The sequence below is a fragment of the Macrotis lagotis genome, chromosome 7, assembly GCF_037893015.1.
Source record: "Macrotis lagotis isolate mMagLag1 chromosome 7, bilby.v1.9.chrom.fasta, whole genome shotgun sequence".
In the NCBI taxonomy this organism is placed as follows: Eukaryota; Metazoa; Chordata; class Mammalia; order Peramelemorphia; family Peramelidae; genus Macrotis; species Macrotis lagotis.
In genome coordinates, this window is record NC_133664.1 from 129,452,047 (window position 1) to 129,471,633 (window position 19,587).

General features: G+C 34.5%; 1 protein-coding gene across 1 annotated transcript in view; it reads left to right on the forward strand.

The window, feature by feature from the left end:
• Positions 1–19,587, forward strand: part of CADPS2 (calcium dependent secretion activator 2) — a 713,380-nt gene that overhangs the window by 121,911 nt on the left and 571,882 nt on the right. The gene's annotated exons all lie outside the window — the stretch shown is intronic.

The following is a 19,587-nucleotide window of genomic DNA, read 5'->3' on the forward strand; positions in this document are numbered from 1 at the left end:
TTTTACCAAAGAATTTATATAGAATTGGATTGATGCCCAGCTGCACTCTGAAACTCTGTGCTGGAACTTGCCCTCCAGCCCCACTGGGACTTCCCAGTTTTCTGCATCCTCAGCCAATGCCTTTGTGGCTAAGGTCAGACCTCTGGCTTCACCCCGCTGCTGCCCCTGGGGTGGCTCTCTTCTCTCCACTCCGGATTCACCCTCAGTGCCCTGAGGTAGGTCTTGTTGATATAAGTTCTTCTCCTAGCCTCTTTTTCCTGGGTTATGTTTATCAAATTTCTATTAAGACATTTCTTTCATGTTATTTCCTGAGGGGAAACCAGGAAACCTTAGCACAGTGCTGGCTTCTCTCCACCATCTAAACAGTATTGTTTCATATCCTTGAATTCTTGAGGGATAACCTCTTTATGCCATATAATCTAGAAAAATCAGTCACCATTTGAAAGAGCAATGGATACCCCCAGTAGAACTCAGCTGGAATAGAATCAGCACCAGATGCTCTGTCTTTTGTAAGGAGCCTAACTGGCATTCAAAATCTCTTCTTCAGTTGGAAATTCAGTTAGGGACAGATTGACTTCAACTTGAGGTAAACAGGCAGTGGCTTCTGCATTGATTGATGAAGGTCTATTAAGAACATTATAGAAATGTCTAGCCCATTTCTCTAGGTTCATGTCCCTAACGTTAATCATTGTGGTTCGTGGGGCGGCTAGGTGGTGCAGTGGGGTGGCTAGTGGCACAGTGGGGCGGCTAGGTGGTGCAGTGGATAGAGCACTGGCCCTGGAGTCAGGAGTACCTGAGTTCAAATCCAGACTCAGACACTTAATAATTATCTAGCTGTGTGGCCTTGGGCGAGCCACTTAACCCCATTTGCCTTGTTTCAAACTCATAGGTGAGTTGTGGAGTGGTCTACTACAAGCACGTGAAGTCTTCCACTGGTGGAATAGGTGGATGAGAAGGCAGCTGAAGCAAGTATGTAAGTGTTTAAAGTTTGATAGGATATGGAAGATGCCAAGATCATCCACTGTCTTGTCTCTGCCTTGTGCAGATAAAGTAGGAGCTGCAGTCACAATCCTGCACACAGGTGGGCCAAACCATAGGGTCATTTTTCTACAGCAGCAGTGAGATTTGCAGCCCCCCGGGTGACTGAACAGTCCTTTTAAGGAATCATATTGCTCACCTCTTGACGTAACTGACTAAAAAGGGTACCCTAAAAATTGTCTGCTTACCCAATCCTAGCCTGATTACCTCAGCAGGCAGAGCTCCCAACTTGGGGTTGGGACACAAAAAAATGTACAAAAACTTCTTCAAAGATTCATCTCACCAACTAAGAATGGAATGTGCACATATTCATAGAAACACAAGATCCAACAGATGTGAAAGATGAAAAGCGCTGGTTGCAAGAGAACTTGGGCGAGCCACTTAACCCCATTTGCCTTGCAAAAGAAAAAAAATCCTAAATCATTGTGGTTCCCTCAGTACTTAGTAGTTGAGATCCATTGTAGGTCATATGTGGTCATAAATAGTCTTCAGGGCATCAGAAAAGCCCTTTAGATTGTTACTATCTGCATAAAACTTTATTTTATCTGCATTCTTACTGAGCCAAAAGTCCTCCATCTCTCTAAACTTCACTTGTACTTTAGTTTTGATGGAATTAAATGCTGTCTTCTTATAAATGGATGAATTATCCCTCTGGAAAACCCTGTAAGTTGTCATTTTTTTTTTTTCATTTAGCAGTTTCTGTATTTTCCTCCTCAATTTTATCAAATTAGCCTTAATGTTTGTGAATATTCTGACCCAGATAAGCAAATTCAGTGCTGTATACCAGATCTCTGAAAGCTGTCCACTCTTTTTTGCTTCATTATTGTTAACTGTGTGTGGCTCAACTTTCCCTCCAAGTTAGCAAAAAAGTTTTCCTGCTCACAGAGACACTCTAATCCCGTGACAATAATTCTTCTAGATTTAATTTTACCTTGGGACAACTGCTTTGGTTCAATGTGAATATTTAGCTTTAGAGGATGAGTTTGTGATCAGTTCAGCACTTTGCACCTCACATTGCCTTTGTCACTCTCCTGTCTGTCTTTTCTCCTCACAATCCTATTGTTTATTAGATACCAGTGTTTGCTACAATGAATTTTTATTGTATTTAAGTAAATGGAGCATTTGTTATGAGAATGTCATGAGATACACAAATTTTCAGTAATAGGTAGATATTGCTGTTGCTTTTTCCAATTCCATTCCTCCCAAGGACTCTCTGGCATGTCTGATAATCCAAGCCTACTCTAGGTCTTGATAAAATTTTTCTTTGACTTCATCAGTGTTCATCAAGGTGGGAGCATAGACACTGATGATGGTGGCATGGCATTCTCCTGCAAGTGATAATCTCATTGTCATGAGTCTGTCATTCACTCCTTTTGGTAGGTATTAAAGCTTGCTGACTAGATTAGTTCTGATTGCAAAATCCACTGCAGCTTCACAGTATCCCCCTTCATTGCATCCATTCTAGAAAAATGTGTCTACAGCTCTGACATCAGTAAACTGACCTTCATTTGTCAGTCTTGTTTCACTTAAGGCTGCTATTTGGATATGATACTTTCTGAGTTCTCTTGCAACCAGCGCTTTTCATCTTTCACATCTGTTGGATCTTGTGTTTCTATGAATATGTGCACATTCCATTCTTAGTTGGTGAGATGAATCTTTGAAGAAGTTTTTGTACATTTTTTTGTGTCCCAACCCCAAGTTGGGAGCTCTGCCTGCTGAGGTAATCAGGCTAGGATTGGGTAAGCAGACAATTTTTAGGGTACCCTTTTTAGTCAGTTACGTCAAGAGGTGAGCAATATGATTCCTTAAAAGGACTGTTCAGTCACCCGGGGGGCTGCAAATCTCACTGCTGCTGTAGAAAAATGACCCTATGGTTTGGCCCACCTGTGTGCAGGATTGTGACTGCAGCTCCTACTTTATCTGCACAAGGCAGAGACAAGACAGTGGATGATCTTGGCATCTTCCATATCCTATCAAACTTTAAACACTTACATACTTGCTTCAGCTGCCTTCTCATCCACCTATTCCACCAGTGGAAGACTTCACGTGCTTGTAGTAGACCACTCCACAACTCACCTATGAGTTTGAAACTCATCATGAGTTTAGCCTGCCTGCCAAGATGGTTTATTGGCATGTAGCCACTGTACTTCCTACAAACTTCTTGGAGCCATAGGTGAAAAGTGGCACAGGGAGGCATCAAAGGTGGAAAGCAGCTCTGAAAAGGGATAGGCAAACTTCATACCAGAGGTACAACTCTTCTTTGAATATAGCCTATACCCCATGTAAGTAAGACTTGGACTAAGATCTTCCAAGGCAGGTCAACTGTGTACATTAGGCCATTTTAAGATGAACTTTGATAGCTACTTTAGATGGTAAATTATCTTCCATTCTGTATTATTTGGCATGGCTAGTTCATATAATCACCCAAACACTATTTATTAATAGTGTGTATTAATAGAAATGCCTGCTTCTGTCACACTGTGCTAAGCATTAGACATTTGAAGAAAAGAAGATGGCATGTAAACAACTGCTCAAACAAACGGCAGGATAAATTGAAAAGGACCAAAAGAAGAGAGGCACTAGGATTAAAGGGATTAGAAAAGGCTTCCTTCCCATAGTAGGTTTTAACTGGAACTTGAAGAAAGACAAGAAAATGAAGAGGCAGAGATGAGAATATTCCAGGCACTAGACATAACAAGTGAAAATGCCTGAAGTTGGGGAATGGAGTGGTTTGTTTGGGGCCAACACAGAGGCTGTTTTAATTGGATCTCTGTTTGTGTGTGTGTGTGTGTGTGTGTTCAGGACACTATAGAGGTAGATAGTATAACTTGTAATAAGAAAAATGAGTTCAAATCCTGCCTCATTCCTTTATTAGTTGTGTGACCATAGTTTAGACCACATAACCCTTCAGCATCTTGGTTTTCTTATCTGAAACATGGACTTGTTCTCTAAGTTTCCTTTCAATTATATAGACATGGCATTAATTTTGATGAGTAATTGAATTAAATATTTTCTTGTATTAGATTCTCCCTAGATATTCAATAGCAAATTCTTTAAATGCCTACTGTCCCCAGAACATCGTAGTAAACCCTGCATAAAAACCTACACACTACAGGGTCTCTATCCTCCTCTTAGAATTTACCAGAAATATCCCCCCACACACACACACTCATTATTCTGCTTGGATACAGATATACTTGAGCTGTGATTTCCTTGATATATATAATCTCTGTCCATATCTACTCATCTTATTCTCCTTGATTTGGTTCCATGTGGGTTCACTCATTATCCTGGCACTTTCCTCTTGACATTTTGTCCTTGATAGTGGATCATATCAGATAAGCAGGTCATCCTTTATTCTTATCTAGCCTTCTTTTTCTATTTAAACATTTAACTGATAGTATTCTCTGTTATCTTCTGATAGTTTTCATTGGTGATATGAAACAGTGTATTCACAACCATCAGTTGCCATCTTATTGCCATTTGGATGACCAACAATTTTAATTCTACAGAAAATGCAACACAGTATCACTTGAAGAATATTTTTGTTGTGCAGGTAGGCTTTTTGTCTTGGGGAATACCTTTCAAAGTATTTCCACAATATCATCCTGAATGTAATGCAGTTTTATATTATACTCCTAGTTAAATATAGATTCCCTTCCTTGCCTAAAGTATATGTTTAATCCAAGACATGATTGATGTTTCAACTTTATGAATTATACACTAAACTACATATGAAAAATAGGTCTTCAAAGTAATAGTTAAATGCATGAATTATGTGGTCCAAATAGAAACCAAGTAGGTTTCCTGGAGGAAGGGTGGCATGGAATGTTCAGGAAGAGCTAGTACTGCTGGTGTGAGGGCTTTCAGATGAACCCTTTTCAGGACTGCTTATCTGTTCTTTTGTGTCTGTCTACCTATCACCCAACTCCTCACTTCTGGCTCCAAAAGCCACACTTAGTAACTATACCCCAGCAAACCATTTTAGCAGGTGAGCTAAACCAGGTTGAGGATAACCAATGTGCCTCAAACCAATTGGCGAGTTAGGAGATGTCTACCATAAGTACTTGAAAACTTTCCCTGGTAGAATAAACAGATCAGAATAATTTGTTCCAGCTGCCAGGAAGGCAATAGTAGCAGGCACAGTGGAATGCTTAGAAATTGGTCAAATATTGAAGACATCGAGGTCATTCACATTCAATGACTGTGTCATTGCCAGTCATGTTGACTTTTGACCTGCTTTAATGACTTAGGAAGAGAGAAGTTGCTATATGGCTCTGCCTCACTTAAATCTAATTAAATCACAAGTCAAGACATCACTTATTCATTATTCTACTCCAGCATTGTGATGAGGTTTCTTCTTCCTGGAAATGAAGGATGAAGAAAAAATTCTTTGTTGAAGAGAAGAGATGCTAGTGGATGAGTTATCTGCTGATTTGGAGGTGACTTCTTTGTCCATAGCAAACTGTAAAATGAAAAGAAAGTTTAGAATGTGAATACTGACTAATTCAAATGATAACTATTACATTTTAATTTTATCCTTCTCATTCATATTTAACACTCTAATTATAGGAAATTTAATAATTTTACATTTGGAAATTATACCCTATACTTAAAGGATTCTTTCATTTACTGGTGTCTACATCTATCCCCCTCCTTATTTTCTCCTTGATTACATGGAAATATACAAGATAATGGACAAAATTTAGATCAGGGTAAGATCTGGCAAATGAAAGTATTCATCAGATTATTATCTTATTTTTAAGCATGCAGTATTCTGCATTTAGTAACCATGTGGGTGACAGTAAAAAAAAAGGTGACAACCAGTTTACAAAATCAGAAATCAGTTTTATAATCTTTATTTCTTTTTTCCTAAATATTCCCTTAAATGTAATTAATAATGATATTCACATTTGTTGCCTGACAGTTGTTTTATATAATCCTAATTTAAGAGATTAAGGAGATTTATCTTCTTTGCATCTGTTCAACAGGTTTTGCCATTTCTTTTTTTTTATTTATTTAAGGCAATGGGGTTAAGTGACTTGCCCAAGGTCACACAGCTAGGTAATTATTAAGTGTCTGAGGCCACATTTGAGTTCAGGTCCTCCTGACTCCAGGGTCAGTGCTCTAACCACTATACAACCTAGCTGCCCCCAAGTGTTTGCCATTTCTTGAAAATTGTTCAAGGCTGATATTTATGGAGTTTCTCAAATACTGTAAAAAGTTTCAATTAAAAAGATAAATTCTGAGAATAGCATATTTATACTGATTCTTTTTTACCACAGGTATGTCCACAGTATTTTTGGAAGGGAGTCATAGATGTGGATAATTTGCTTGCCATAATTACCTATGACTGCTCTTTAGTCTTTTTTTTACAGAACTGCATTTGAGTTCCTTTCTAAGAACTCGTTTCCTTACATTAATCAATTATTCCTGTTGGTCTGTTTTCATTAGAGTATGTAGATATTTCCTTTAGTGAAGTGAATCAGAACATATTGATGATTACCTGTTATTGGAGATTCTTGTTTCATGTTCCTCTTCTCCCAGTTTCACCTGACAGTGTGAGAAATTGAGAGATTAACAGTGGACAGTTGAAGTGCTTCACTGTTTTTGGTTATTTTTTTAACTTGTTAAAATAATTCAAGGAATGTTCAATCTCAAGCACATCAGGTGACCTATTAATTTATTTGCACTGTCTGTTCAAGAATATTGACTGAGGGGCTTTGTAGGAAATTTATCCAAATGCATATAATAATATTAAAATAGTCACCGTTCATTTACTTTCTTTTTCTTGGATTTTCTAAATACATCAATTTAGGGGGAAAATGTCTCAAAGAGAAGATATATAAGTATTCACTTAGAGGTTAATTTCTATGTACATTTAATTCTCAAGATTTCATAAAACAGCATGTGCCTACTAAACAAAAAGTAAATGGAAAAGTGTTTTGAAAGAAATGATTCATTTGAAATATCCTATTTGTATGTGTGTTCTTAGCTATGTGCCTTTGGGTAAGTCATTTCATGTCTTAGCTTTAGTTTTCTCATTTGTTAAAACGATAGAATTGAACTTAATAAAATTTATTACCTTTGTCATTCAAGGAATTTATATTCCTGAAAAGAAATGCAACCACAATGACTGAAAAGGTCATGTAAAAACTAGGAGATGCAATAAAATGGTACAAGAAAAGCCTATAGCTATAGAAAAGAGAGCATATTACATAATGGGTCTGGAAACATTTCTTTGCTCCAGAGACACATCTTCAGGAAAGAGATAAGCCCCATTCCAATTTAATACCTCCTTCACTTCTTCCTATAGTTTCTAGGCTGGCAAAGTTTCTAGTCCCTTGGTGTACCATTATAGCCCTACATAATCTATATAATGTAATCTCTTTAGCTCAATGAAATTTCAAATAATTTAACATCTCTAGACTTCAATTTCTTCATCCATAAATTGTACTAGTTGGTCATTTCTGACTTGAAATGCAAAATTCTATGAAACTCATAGATTTTGGAATTTGTTGACTGGAGGATAATGGTGAAGAAAACTGAAGAGATATGCTTGTGATTATTTTTCCTTCCTTTTTACTATGCCATGATCAAAAAAATGTTGGCCACTGAAAAATATTATTATAGTTGGTTTTATAGTGAATGATAGAATCGGAAATTGAGATCTAGAAAGGTATTCAGCAATGATTTTGTCCCTCTCCCTCATTTTATACATTAGGAAACTGATCCCTATACTGCATTATGGCTTGAAATTGACCCTAGTTTTTTTTTAAAGACTATGGTAACAGTGTTGGGCTACATCTGGACTCAGGAAGACTCATTTTTATGATTTCAAATCAGGTGCCACATACTCAGTTAGCTGGGTAACTCTGGGAAAGTCATTTAGACCTTTTTGCCTCAGTTCCTCATATGTAAAAATTTGCAAACCACTCCATTATCTCTGTTATGTGTGACCCAAGTAGCATCACAAAGAGTTGGACATGAAAAATGACTGACCAGAAAGCACAAAAAATAGAGAGTATGTCATTAGGAGCTTACTACCACAATAGAAAAATGAGCACATAATTTTAAAAAAAGTCATGTTTCCTTTAAAAAATTTTTTTTACATTAGTAGAGTTTTAAGGAAAATCAGATCATAATAAGTAGAAATTGAGCTGAGAAAGGAGTGCATACCAATTATACATAAAATACTTTATGGACCTTAAAGCACTATACAAATATTAGATATTATTATTGAGTAATAGTTAATACAAGTAATAATTATTAATAATAGCTAGAGTCTATGTAGAACTTTAATGTTCGCAAAGCATTTTACAAATATTTTCTTTCCCTTTCAACAGCTGGCAAGTAGATGCTGTTATTTGCCCTGTTTTATACGTGAGGAAAAGGAGATATTCAGGTTAAGTTACTTGCCTGGGTTCACACAGCTAATATGTGTTTGAAGCCAAATTTGAACTCAGTTTTTCCTCACTATAGGTCCAGGGCTTTGTCCATTGTGCCATCTCACTAGTTCTGTATAAATAAAGACCAGAGATAAGACCATGATAATAGATAAGAAACTGTAAGAAGACTAGTTTGGCTAAACTGTATAGTGAAGGCAGGAAGAATTACTGGTCCTAATAAAATAAATATTTGGTACAGAGTATGATGCCATTGTTTAGGCATGTTGGGATAAATTTTCAAGATTTATTAAGATAATATTCTAAGAGAAGGGAAATATCACAAAAATGGAGATAATAAATCTTTACTTCCATGAATTGTGACTTAGAAAGATAACAGTGACTACCAGATTTGTGCATGCATTAGAATATAAATTCCTCCATCAGAAGGTATGCACCTTATCTGTTGGAATTATTTAATTCTTATCCCTACTATGTAACTGGCACAGAGTAGGTACTTAATAATTATTGATTGAGTCTCATCTCTCTAAAATGTTGAAAATGGTCAATTGGATATTCATCAAGAATGTTATTCTATGAATATATGATTGGAGAAAGAATGGAGTAGCTTTCTCAGATAATCTTCTACAGCAAACTACATCTTCACAGTGATGATGTCTGTCCTTTGTTGTTGAAGAAGACCATGAGATCAGGGAGGGGTTTGTTGTGCAAACTCACCAACCTCACTTTCTCTTCCACAGCCAATCTGGGTGATTGGAGATGGCCCTGGATGAAAGGCATTCAGGGTTAAGTGATTTGTCTAAAGTCACACAGCTTTCCTGTACAGATGGGACAATTATATGTCAACCAATTTATGAGTCTTAAAGCCCCATACAAATGTTAGCTAAGGTTGGATTTGAACTTAGGAACAGAATGCTGGGCTTGGAATCAAGAAGACAAATGCACAATAATTTAGTTGACAGAAAAATAAGGAAAATATATCCTCTTATTTGTTTTTGATTTATTTATTACAAAAAAATTTGGCTCAGAATGTTAAGATCATATAATAAATGCATGTTTCATTTCAAATGAAATAGGCTTTGATCACATTTCTTAAATTTGTTTTTGAGGATAAACTTTGTATTGACATGAACTTACATTCTTTCTATGAGTTAATTATTTAGTATTTCAGGCAGAGATGTGAAGAATTTTTAACCTACTGAAGCCTAGGCATGATGCATAACCTTGGTGTTGAATCTGAGGAGAAACCTTTGAATCCCACTTAAATAAGTTTGATAATTAACCATAATATACTTAAGCAGTGACTTCAAAAATGGAAGGTTGCAGGTGATATGTAAACTGCCCAGTGTTATTCTGAAGTAACAATGTTGAAACATTTTTATGACCTTTAAAGCCCCTAGAAAACAGACTAACCCAGTGAGTCGATAAAATCTAAGTGATCCTGGGGATATCCAAGACTTCATTTTTAGATGTAATTCTTTATTAGCTCTCTGAGGGAACAGTTATATTTGAGGGAATTCTGCAATAATTGGAAGTGTTCTCATCTTTGTGAATCCTGGTAAAAAGTGACCTTCAGAGTGCCACTAATCTTTAATTGTCTAGGGTTGTAGAAATTAGTATCTTTAGAACCTGCATGGGACTCTGCAATCAATTTGAAAATTATCTAGTACTGAAATGAATGCTGTTTAAGACTAATTTTCCTGCTGTATACATCTGAACCATCTGATTGAGGCCTTCTCCCCCTTTTTTTCCTTAAAAAATTATTTTTTAAAATAAAAAAACTGCATTCCAGATTCTGGTCCTCCCTTCCACACTTCCCCATCCACTGAGAAGGCAAGCAATATGATATCAATTACACATGTGAAATCTTGTAAAATATTCCCATATTTGTCATATCACAAAATGGGAGAGAAATAGAGTGAGAAAACATACTTCAGTTTGTTCTTAGATTTCATCAGCTCTTTCTCTGGAAATGGATAGCATTTGTCATCATGAGTCCTTTGGAGTTGTCTTGGATCATTGTATTGATCACAGTGACTAAGTCTTTCACACTTGATCAACATTAGAATATTTCTGTTATATATGCTTAGTGATCTCCTGGTTCTGCTCATTTCACTTAGCAATAACTCATACTTAAAGATTTTCCCATTTTTTTTCTGAAATCATTTCCCTTATTAGTTCTTATAGTACATCACAATCATATGCTTCAGTTTTTTTCAACCATTTCCTAATTGAAGGGAATCCCCTCAGTTTCTAATTCTTTGGCACCACAAAAAGAGTGAGAATAAATATTTTTGTATTTAAAGATCCTATTTAAAATTATTTCAAAAGGAATCTTCCCTTTCAAAAAATACCACACCCTCTCTTTTATCTCTTGGATACAGACCTAATAGTGATGTTTGTTGCTGACTTTTGGTGAAGGAGCATTTTTGAAAGGTGAAGGCCCTTTTGAAATAATTCTGAAAGTCATTTCTAAATTGTCTATACAATTTTATATATTTTAATATATTATTTTTATTATAATATAACATTTTTCATTAAAATAAGGTTTATTAAAATGATTTTTACTACTAAGCATACTTTTATTGATAGTTGCTTTCTAATTTTTCATCATCTACTAATTAAATACATCATCACATAATAAGTATTGTGCATCTGAATACATCAAAAATGTACCCATCTTTGCATAATTATATTTGCAGCATCAAGCCTGACCCTATTTTTCAAGAAAGTTAGGACAAATCTTTGAACTACAGAGTTTCTTAATTTGAAGAAACCCTTGAAATAATATAGACCACCCTTCATTTTAAAGATGAGGATACAGTCTTTAAGAGTTTAATTACCCTTAAATTTGCACATTGAGTGCAGGCCAAAATAGGGATTACAATTTAGGTTTCTTGATTTCTAGTTCAGTACTTAGTGCAAATAATTTTTGCTTTAACCCAGGCTTTGCAGCTATGTACAGTTGTTACTTCTTCAAAAAGAATACACAAAGATGGCAAACAAGATTCCTGAATTTCATTTGATTTCACTTAATAAGCAAATATTTGCCTATAACAGGGTTCTGTTAGTCATTAAGGATGAAGTAATTTGCAAAGAAAATGAAAAAAAATTATAACTTATCATTGTTGAGAGTATTTGTCACAGGTGGCAAGGCATTGAATATATATATATATATATATATATATATATGTTTTCATTTCAATAAATAAATGTTTGTTTAATTATCAGTATGCACAAGCTTTTGTGCTCTGAACAGGGAATGTTGAATTACTTAACTTGTCTGCAGTGGAGGAAAGGTCTAAGGAAGTAATAGACAATAAGGTTTGAAAGTTTAAGGAAGTAATAGAAAATAAGGTTTGAAAGATAGAGTCAGCATCCTAAGGGAATTGGAGGTAATGGGCTCAAGTACAAATAGAGATGGTCTGTTGCAAGGAGAAGGGCCTCTTTTTTCAGCTATTAGAGAAAAAAGAAAGAAAAGGATAGAAGAGATTTTACAGAGTAATGGTGTTAGGGGATGTGAAGTATAAAATTGGAAAGAAGAGGGAACAATGAATAACTTAAGTTTTCTTAGTAAATTTTAAAGTTACCCCTTCTGCAGTGAAGAGAAGGGGTAAAGGGATGCTATAATTGAACTAAGGAAAAGTTTGGAAAAGATGCAGCAGAGAGGTGATAGAGTAGTATAAGGTTTTCCAAAGAATGATAAAGACCTAATTGAGTATAGATAAAACTGAGCATGTAGTATTTCACAGAAGTGTAAAATTAGCAAAAATATATCATCTCTGATGTTTATATGAAAATGTAACAAAAGATGTTCTATTTTGCAATGAATTAGAAATTCTGTTACCATTAGAATATCATAGTTATAACTGAAGTCTATTCAAATGGGTTGAGGAATCGATTTGATTTCCTAGGAAAAATATCTTTTGATGGAGGTTCAGGACAATGTGACAAAGAAAAGAGACCAAACTTAAAGCACAGTGATTTATTAGCATCTTTTTTTTTTTTGCAAGGCAAATGGGGTTAAGTGGCTTGCCCAAGGCCACACAGCTAGGTAATTATTAATAAGTGTCTGAGACCGGATTTGAACCCAGGTACTCCTGACTCCAGGGCCGGTGCTCTATCCACTATGCCACCTAGCCGCCCCGATTTATAAGCATCTTTAGGAATACTTTTCTCACTAATACTTTCTGGCCTACTTAGGGTACACAGACAATCAATAGCATTCTGTAGTATTTTTGGATGGAAAAGTAGACTATTCCATAGAAGAGAAAGGTGTAGAGAAAGAGCAGAATCAACCAAAAGAGGAAAGGAGAATATTTGGAATGCAATTGGCAAGATTTATTATTAGAATAAGAAAACATTCCCTGTTCAAGGGAAGGAGATAAGGGGAAGAGCCCAAATAATTTTAATTTATGAAAGAAGTTCTTTTAGGTAAAACTGCAGGGTCTCTTATGCAAAGTCAGCAGGTAATCTTAAGTATTTTATTTTGTGTTTGCAAAAGATTTTGGAACTTTCTAATATTAGATCACCAAATAGAGGATTTCTGCATTGTTAGTTTATCAGAATTTTGCAAAATTATTATGGTTCTTATTTTCTTCCTAACCTTGGGACTCTTAACTAGGATATGGTTCTGAAAGGGCTATAGTTTTATTTAAAAAATAAACAGGAAGGGGCTGCTAGGTGGCTTAGTGGATAAAGCACAGGCCCTGGAGTCAGGAATATCTGGGTTCAAATCTGGTCTCAGACACTTAATAATTACCTAGATGTGTGGCCTTGGCCAAGCCACTTAATCTCATTTGCCTTGCAAAAAACTAAAAAACAACCCCATAGATTAAGAGATTTTTCCAGTATCACACAGACTGTGAGACTTCACTATCATGGACTCTTTGGAAAGGACCTCAGTTAAAAAATAAACAGGATAAGCAGAGGAAAAGGGCTTTTTGTTGCCTTTTAAAAGAGACTAATGTTAAGAACAAAAGAAGGGAAACATCATGGACAGAATTTGTGTGATCAATTGAAGAAGAAACAGAGATATTGTCATTGAAAAGTATTATAAATACCTGGACTGAAAGAGGAACTAAGAGGGGAGTTCAAATAAAGGTCACAATCTTGGAAGACAGGCTTAATATACAAGTAGTATTTATTGAAGGTATAAGTTATTTGATTGTCTCCTAGAAAGTTCTCTCTGCTCAAAGCAAAGTTAGTATTTTTTTAACTTCATTTTTTTAAAAAAAACATTCTTCTAGATATTTCACACTAAAAAAGGACAAATTTTGCTAGAGTAGGAGAAGAAACTTTAGGGACAAAGGATCACTCCATTAGACTTTATTATAAAGCAAGAGAAAAAAATATAGGAATAGTGTGACATAAATTCTAAACTTTGTAAGAAGAGACTCAGAGGAAGATTTGAGAAGATCCTGTGAAAAAATATTCTGCAGAGAAGTAAAGCCAGGAGTGATAAGAGTCTCTCAATAATGAGATTCTGACTATGTGAAAAATTAGTGAAGAAACACAATTCTTATGAGGAGAACAAAGGGGAAGTAGCCTAGAAATATTCATGCAAATGCATGGGAAATTACCAAGCAGATTAGGTTTTAAATTGATAGGTACAGAAAACTGGAAAAAAAGATAAGCAGCTTAGGAGCAGCTAGGTGGCAGAATGGATAGAGCATGGGCCCTGGAGTCAGGAGTACCTGAGTTCAAATCCGGCCTCAGACACTTAATAATTACCTAGCTGTGTGGCCTTGGGCAAGTCACTTAACCCCATTGCCTTGCAAAAAAAAAATCTGGAAAAAAAAAAGGATAAGCAGCTTAGAGTAAAAAAGTATAGAATGACCCTATGAGAGCATTGTTAACTAAACCAAGGCTGAAAATGAGCTGAAAAAAGAGATGAGGAAGGCTAAGAATGACAGAAAGTTATACTAGGACAAAATAGAGCAAAAAAGTGATAGAACTTCTGTAATGATATATGAGATAATTATAATTGATTATGGATAAAAGAAACTGCAGACAAGATGAGTTATTCACCGTTCCCTATTCATGACACAAAAATCTTGTGTATACTGAGAGTTAAACAATACTTTCTAATTTTGATTTTTTTTTCTTTGCCACAAAAATATTTATCATTTACTTGAAAGGAGAAAGCAATAACAATTAATTGAGAGTTGATGCCTAACAAAAATACATAACTGCTTTTACCAGAACAACTTACCTGTTCCAAAAGAACTACACCCTAGCATGCAGAATAAACTTGCCTTATGATTAAGTCATAAGTTAGTGATCTTTAATAGTTTGTATAGAACTAGAGAGGTGCCATACGGTAGAAAAATTGTAAGTGGTACTCTGATTTTTAAGAAAAGACAATTAAATCTGCAAATTATCAACCAAAGCACTTGACTGGAACCTATTAAGGAATCACAGATAAACATCTAGAAAAGGAAGTGATGCTCACGGAAAACTTGTATTTCTTTATCACCAAAGATTCATGCCAAAATAATTTTGTTGATAGGATTACTAGACTGGCAGCAGTTGGACAGGTCCTGCTACTCACAGGAGTTGTGTTTGTGCCTTGTTCTCAAAGAGGAACATAATTTCAGGGAAGTGATCCCATGACATTCAAGTGAATTGGATGTAAGTGAGGGAGGGCTGTTTAAAGTCACCAGCCTCACTTCTCTCCTCTGGAGCCATCTGGGTCCAGTAGCCAGATATAGATCAGGATGATTGGAGATGGCTTCTGATGCCTTGACCTTTTTAAGCAAAGGTCTTTAACAGGTTTCAGTTGGGTTTAGACAGTATTCAGTGCCTGTTCAGTGATTAATGCTAGAAATCAAGAAAAAAAAGGATTCTTTTATCTTGTCAAAAAAAATCAGTCTAGGAAGGGAAGACTCTCAGGGTTGCAGACCAAAATAGAAAATATTTTACATTCACTGAGTCAAACTGGCCCAAACAGTGACCAAGTAGAGTTTGGCCTTGGAAGTATTGTTGGTTAGATAGTGAAAGCCAAAATGATTTGGTGTAAAGTTTGGTCCTTAAGAAAGAAATCTAGCTGCTAAACCCTGTGGCATCTCCTTTACATTCCTTTTTGAAGATAACCTGCCAGTAAGTGTGATACTCGATAGGATCACTTGACTGACTAATAAGGGCAATGTGATAGACTAACATAGCTTACTTGGATTTTAGTAAAACTTTTGACCAAGCATCTTAAACTGATATTGTTTAAATGTTGTAGAAATGTGAACTAGTTTAGAATTAGACAGATTCATAACTGGTTGAATGGTGGTACCTAAAGAGTACTAATGAATTTTCAAAATAGTAAAGTTTTAATTTGTTAAAGCTTTGAAATAAGTGAGTTAAGATGAGAATTTTGGTAAATAAAAAAATAACAGCAAAAAATGTTTTCCTCCCAAAGGCAGGAGAATTGTTTAAGAAATGAATGTGTCACTTAAAACAATTCAAACAAGTATTCAGATTGCTTAGAAAAGCAATATTTAAAGGTCACCTAATCATTCCTGTGTCTCCAGAAAGGATTATTTTTGATTAATTGATTTGAGCAGGCCATGATTTTTGTCAGTTTCAAAGATTTCCAGGGAATATAAAACAATTTGCTTTGGCAAATAATTTAATAATTAATATACTTGCTCCCCAGTTGTAGTACCATAAAACTATAATTAGTTCTATTCTACATAGTGATAGTTATGAGGCTAAAGAATCTTTAGTTTGTCTTGTTACTTTTACTTTGTATATCTGATAATAGTTTTTTATACTTACTTTTTGTGAATTTTTTGACTTTTCTATCATGCTTTTGCCTTGGATAGAGGAATATCACCTTATAGAATAGTGGGAAGAAATGATAAGAAATTAAAGAAGTCTTGGGAAGAAAATGGGGATTGTTGGTAAATATGTAATTATCAGGATCTGAAAAAACTATGTAAGATGTACTTTTATGTTTAATCTGCATTATTGATATCTCCCATAATTTTCTTTTATCTAATCAATCAGCTAAATAGTAAATCAAGCTCTAATTTAACAGTTGAATATCTAGTATATCCCTGCAACAGATACTATTTAAAGAGCAGTAAATCGATACAATATTCAAAAACACATTCAGATTTCTACATCATTCTCTTTTTGCTATCAAAGATAGAGAAGTTACTATATTTGTACTTTGCTATTATAGTCCTCAAGATTTATTCATAGAGAAAATAGAAATTTCAAATGATAAAACAAAGGTAGCAAAAACAGTTTGACCAATTAAATACGAAGAGAGAAGTTCTGTGATATAGATTATACAATTTTGAGGAGTTAAGGGATCAGTTCTCAAGGTACCCAAAGGAGGAGAAGGTATCAAATACATGAAAAAAAATCTGACATTATTAACTAAATAACTACTGATGAATAAAATTACTAATCCATCTATATTGAAATTAGATCAGTTTGTATGTAATTTGAAAGGAAGCTCTGGTGAAAGTATTAGAAGAGAACAATTTGATTTTGAAAATGTTATTCCAAAATAGACTCCAACATTACCATCACATAATTGAATGAAAAATGTGGAGAATAAAAGATCTTGAGAGTAATGTCAAGGTGAATAATTGACATGCACGGGATGTATCACATTATAGACAAAAGGTTCATATTTTTGTAGAATGGATGTAAAGGAGATATGCTATTGAAAAAGAAGATGGCCTGGTTCTATGACAAAAGTAATAAATGAAAGAGAGACTGAATGTTCCTTTGGTGTCATTTGGATGTGAAAGAAGTGTGAGGACAACCTTGGATGGACTTCTTAATAAACTTTTGGTGGGATGTTGACTATAGAGCCAAAGAATGTACAGGCATGAATGAATTCTGATTAACATATGAATGGAAAATCCACATAGATGAGGTTGCAGATTTTTGCTAAAGTAAAGGAGTGAACCTAAACTCCAAGAATAGATAAAATCAGCATGATCTTATTTTAAAAAAAAGATCATCTTGGGAACTCCCATCAGCAATAGAAAATCACTCTATGAGTGAATCATTTCTACTGTCCAAAAATGTTAAAATTGAAGGCTACTTAAAGAAAAATTGGGAACCTTACCATGAGATTGAATGAACTACAACCCATTACCAACTATGAATATATTGGAGGAGATAATGAAGGGAAGAATTGAGTCTTTGCTAGATTTGGTGGTGCCTACAGTGTTTAGCAATGCTTTATATACTGTAGTACTTAATAAATGCATGATAAATTAAGATTAGATTGAATTGAAAGGGGTATCAGTTTTGTAATCTATAAAATATCCTTCCAGCTCTAAAATTTTATCACTCTAATTCACTGAATGAATTTTATTAATCTGATTCACCAGTTATCACCAATATTTAACATTTCTACTTTTAACTGACTTTAAATATTAAGATAGAGTCATAAATCTCTCCTTATTAATGTCACATTAATTAAATCTATTTATAACTCAACCTGTAGTGATCATTGGTCTATTGTAACTACAGAGAATTTCTACTCCTTATTAGATTGTTTGTTGCTATTATTGTTATTGTTTGTCCTTCATTCTTGAAGAAGTCCATGACAACAGGAATGTGATGCCATGATATGCGAGTGAGTTGGATTTAAGTGAAGGAATGCAAAGTCAATAGCCTTACTTTCTCCTCTGGAGAGTATCCAGTAGTCAGATATTAATCTATTTGAATTAATTAAAGAGAGAGATTTTTGCTTTTCTAATCCAAAGACCTTGTTTCCTTAAGCAAGGAGGGAAAAATCATGCCATGTGAAGTTACTGAGGCAATAAAAGTATATGCTCCCCCCCCCCATTTAAAAAAAAAAAAACCAGGAACTAACTTTAGTAGAAGAGTGAATTGGCTTTCGTCTGTGTTCAGCCTAAAGCTTGTTTAAACTAATCTGTCTAGAATAGGGGCACTTTTTAAATCACCCTGTTGCTACTAGCAACACTTTTTATATAAACTGCCTTGTCTGTCGGGTTCCTTTAGAAATGCATCTTGTGAAAGAGTAGTATCCTACAATATAGGACATCATATTTGAATAGAATTTTAATAAGATTTTTGAACATAGATTCAAATTGACTTCATGTAGTCATCCTTCCTATGCTGCTTCATATACTTTCCTTTAGCTTTTCCACATAAATTTTATTTTCCAAACTTTTAATCAACTTTGTAGCTATCTCTAAGCTCACTATATTCCTTTCTGGTTATAAAACCTATTCAGAATCTGTTCAGAATTCTCTTTGATAGGATAATTATTTTATTTTCCCCCTTATGCATTTCAGTATCTGACTTTTTATCTGTAGTGCAACATATTACTAAAATTCAGGTTGTATTTGGCCATGGCTGATTACTATAGGATCATAGAATGTTTATGTTAGACAGGACCATTGGAATTAGATGGTTTAATTTCCTCATTTTACATGTAAGGAAACAAAAGTCCAGCTTTTTCCCCAAGGCAAATTAGAACTTAAACTCTAGATAGTTTAATTCATACTTAATTGTTTATTTTAAATTGTGATACTTTTAAAATAATTTTGGTTACATTTTATTATTCCTCCTTTGGTATTTGTGTATGGTCCTCAAAGGAATCAAGAGATATTTAAGATGTGATATAGAGAATTTTGGAATAGCAATTAACTGCAATGCTTCAAGAACCTTAAATCCTTTCAAGCTTGAAAAATGGCATATTATGTAACTCTAGGCAGTAAACTATTAAAAATCTCATTTCTAGATTTAATCTAATTAATAATCATTTAATATTTAGTCTATCTGGAGATCTAAAAGAATTATAAATTCAAATAACATTTTCAGAAATTTGGATAAAAAAGAGATGTTCAGACAAGACTGAAGAAGTTACACACCAGATGTATGTTATAAAATAATACTTTTTTTGGTGGTAATATAAAGAAATTATTGAAAAAGACCATAACTTTCTCTGAAGGAATAATAATTTAAACACCATTTTCTCATTCTTTTGAGTTTAACAAATGTGGATTTTAAAATAGAAATCAACTATTCTTCCCTTTATCCCCTTGTATTTTAAGTATTTTAAGTTGAATCAGAAAAAATGGGGAAATAATTTGGGAATTTTTCAAATTTTCCTTTATTTCCACATTACAGTGTCATTCATTTTGTAAAATTT